This window comes from Aethalodelphis obliquidens, unplaced genomic scaffold (assembly GCF_003676395.1).
Source record: "Aethalodelphis obliquidens isolate GAN/ISIS:26980383/991018 unplaced genomic scaffold, ASM367639v1 scaffold57, whole genome shotgun sequence".
In the NCBI taxonomy this organism is placed as follows: domain Eukaryota; kingdom Metazoa; phylum Chordata; class Mammalia; order Artiodactyla; family Delphinidae; genus Aethalodelphis; species Aethalodelphis obliquidens.
Window position 1 is genome coordinate 9,577,399 of NW_020838001.1, and position 4,011 is coordinate 9,581,409.

General features: G+C 43.6%; 1 protein-coding gene across 5 annotated transcripts in view; it reads left to right on the forward strand.

Moving 5' to 3' along the window:
• The window catches only part of ZFP64 (ZFP64 zinc finger protein), a 78,087-nt gene that overhangs the window by 4,715 nt on the left and 69,361 nt on the right, over positions 1 to 4,011 (forward strand). The gene's annotated exons all lie outside the window — the stretch shown is intronic.

A 4,011-nucleotide genomic window follows, 5' to 3' on the forward strand; every position in this document is an offset into this window, starting at 1 on the left:
CCTATACTTATACCTATATAATCTGCCTTACGGGACCAGACAGATTACTTTAAAAATAGGAAGTAAGCCATTTTTGAGATAGTTGGTAGACACACTGCTGGATCCAGTGGGGAAATGGAAAACGTATTTGTTAGCTAAAGGCATTCCAATTTTTAAGTTAAAAATTATATTTATTAATACTGTGTCTGCCAAGGAAGACAGGTTGTGGGATCCCTCCCCCAAAAGAAAAAGAATCACGTGATGAGGTTGTAAATAAAGCTACCATTTTTCCAAAGGAAAAACAATGTATAAAAATGTCTAAAGACAACTGGGGAAAAAATAGCAGCGTGTGTGTGACTAAGGCCTAATGTCCCTCATATATAAAGAACTCCTAAAATTCAATAAAAGAACCAAGCGGAAAAGTCAGCAAAGGGCAGCAGATGATGTTCAAGAGCCACTAAACATAAAAGGATGCTCCATTGCCTTAGTAGTTAAAGAAATGCAAATCAAATACTGCTTTCCTTCACTTTCTGGAGATGTAAATTCATATAAACTGGGCAATTTTGTGATATCTTTCAATCTTTAAATCTTACATTTAAAATCTTCTAAATTTTAAAATGTACAGAAACATGTTTACCCAGTAAGTGCACTTCTAGGTATTTACCCTATAAAACTTGATAAACAAATGTACATGGGTATTTGCTTAACTTATATACTGTAAAGAAAATGGAACCTTTGTATGTATATGTCAAGAGGAAATTAGATGAATAAATACCAGAGATGAATAGTGAATAGTAATCTAGTAATTTATTAGATGAATAAATTCAGACAGTGGAATGTGACTTAGCATTGAAAAGAGAAGCTAGATCTCTGTACAGACATAGATTCTCAAGGTAAGTGTAAAAAAGCATATATATGCATACATACTTAGTATTATATTCACGGAAGGCTGCTAGAACAGGAATGAAGCGAGTAATGTTAACGAGAGAAGTAAGCTGTGCATAAGGCATTAGGGAATGGTGAGGACTGTGGTAAAGTAGAGAAAGCTGCTCTTTGGATCCAGTCATATTTGGGTTTTTCTGAGAAACTGAAAAATGTAAAACTTCCGAAATTTTAAAACTTTGTTGGCCAAACAGGATACGTCTGTGAGCCTGATTGAGCACACCAACAGCTTCTGACTTGTTCTCAATGTTTTGCAAGCAGTTAATCTGGAGCCGAGGTGTGGAGAACATCTGAAGTGGGGGTACCAACTTTCGTCCTATCAGTTGTACATTGGTGTGGTGTCTGAATTTTTCAGCAACAAGCAAAATTTTGTGGTTGTTTCCTTAATGCCTCCAAAATAATGTTTCTGCTGAATTCCTTAAGCATTGAAATATAATTGATCACCTCACAAACTTTAGTAGGATTACCTTGAGGTCTTCCCACTTTCTCCCGAATTTATTTTAATTCTCATTTTAAAGGAAGTCACCAAGAAAATGTTAAAACTGAAAACCACCTTAGAGATGAGCCTGGTACAACCTTCTCATTTTACAGCTGGACAAAGTAATGCTGCAAGTGGGTATGAGGCATGGCCAGGGTCCCACCAGAGGTTCAAGACGGTCCTGGGACTTAAGTGCTTTGGCCCTTACCCTCGTGGTCTTCTCCCTGAAGACTCCGTGTTGGGTTCCCTATCCTCAAACACAAACTCCCAGTAACCCCACACACTGGGTGTGAAGCCTGGGACACAAGGCCCCAGCGTGAGGAGACCTCAAGGCCTACACTTTATTGGTGGCCATTGCATCCTTCTGGGTTCCGAGCCTTTGCTTATGCTGTTCCCTCTGCCTAAAATACCTTTCCTGCCTGCCTGACACCAGCTCAACCTCAAAACTTTAAGGTTCATGACAGACTGCACACAGAGGATCTGGCTCATCTCAGGACATTCCCCTCCCCTCTGAATTGCAATAGCCTTGATGATGTCCTTTCTGTTTTCCAAATGTGCCACATTTCCTCAAGCCTGGGAGCCTTTGTATGTGTTGTTCCCTCTGCCTGGAACTGACTCAATTCTTATGCGTGTGTCAGAGCTGGGCTTAAAGGCATTTCCTCAAAGAGCCCCTCTTTGACAACACACATGCATGTGCACGGTTCTCCCAGACCAGGTCAAGTCCCAGTACTTAAATGATTATTTGCAGAACAAACTTCAAGGTCTGTCCCATCACTGAACCTTAAGCACCATGAAGTCAGGAGCTGCACCCCTCGTGTTCACCGTGGATCCCCGGCACCATATTCTTTGTGGAGTGAATGCACAGTTGCCCAAATCTCACATCTATCAGTGAAGCTGACCCCACACCAAATAACTGCCCCTTCTTTTGTCCTAGTTCTTTGCTCAGAGATGTTCACCCTCCTCTTAGCATTTCCACTACCTTGCCGCCATTCACTCTGGCCATGCCTCAGTTTTGCCAACTGCCCTGTACGCTCAGGCCAGGCCTGGAGCCCTCTTTGTGCCCAGCTCATGGTGGTACCTACTGCACAGAGTTGACAGGAGCTCCAAACTCCAGAGACGGACTGCTGGACATTTATCCCAGTCTGCCATCCTGGCCTGTGGACAAGTCGCTTACTTTGCTTAATTTTCCTCATCTGTAGAAAGGGGTTATAATGGTTCTTAATACTATTAGGTAGTAGAATTAGGTTCCTAATTCATACCTAATATCATTGGGTTATTGTGAGGACTCTGCAGTAATCCACGTAAAGGACCTGGGACAGTATCTCGATAAACGACCGCTTTTATTCATGCAGAGATTAACACGTGGGGTGAGATTTGCAGGATACCGAGTCTCTGCCGGATCCAGCTGCTCTCCCTGACTGCGCCTGCATTTCTGCCACAAAACAAGCAGAATCTTGCTTTTTTTCCCTTTCTTTAACACTATTTAGTTTGGTTTTCTGGGCCCAACTTCCCCCAGGTTTGGGCTTCAACGTTGCATAGCCGCAGTTTCCAGACCTACCTATGGACCAGGATCCCAGGGGAGCTTGTTAAAGATACTGGTGCCTGGGCTGCACCTCTGAACCCGAATCGCTGAGGCTTAGGCATCTGCATTTTTAACAAGCACCTGGGGGATTCTGGGCCTCGACCCAGTTGGAGGGTCGCTCACTGCCCTAAGTCACAGTCTGACCCCTCACCCTGGCAGATTCCTCCAGATACCCACACCCAGTTATTGTCCTGGGCAGTTTGTCCCTCTTCAGTCCTTGATTAAACGAAACCCTCCCTCACTCAGCTCCTATGTCTTGTCTCGGCCCAGTAATAGTTGGATGTAAAGTAGAGTTTATTCTCTGCTAGCTTTGAAAGCTGCCTACAGTTTGGCAGTTAATGTAAGAACTTTTCTATAAAAGCAGTAAAATTAGATATTGATGCTGGCAAAAAAAAAAAAAAAAATTAGCATTCTATGTGCATTTTCTAAGTTCACGGCTTAAAATCCTGGGGCTTTGGAGTCAGGTCCCCAAGTTTGGTCTTGGCTGCACAGGGCCTTAGGAGCCGTGTGACCGATGCAAATTATAATAGCTCCTGGTGTCTCGTTTTTAAAGTGGGGACAAGAATAAATAGAAAGGCCGCAGAATTTGGTAGTGAAGAGTCTAAGGTCCTGAGCCAGACTGCCTGGGTTCAAATCCCAGCTGCATCACTTGCTAACCAGGTAACCTTGGGCAGGTGACTTAGGGTTTCAGTGTCTTCGTTTCCCCAGCTGTAAAATGGAAGTAATGGTGGTTCTCAACCTCAGAGGCTCCCAGCCGGGCTGCCATGGGCACCTACATGGAAGACACTTAGAGCTGTCAGGGTTAGCTCTCATTACTTACCCAATCAGGGGCTGTGAAAATTAAATGAAACAGCACACGGAAAATTTTGCACAGGGCCTGGCTCATGGCAAGCCCCCAGCCAATATGAGTTGAATTATCACTGGACCTAGAATGATCTTTCCCACCTCTTCTGCTTAATTCCCACTTTTTTAGGTCCCAGGTTAAAAGTCACCTCCACCTAGAAGCTACCTATGATTTCTCCCTCCCCCC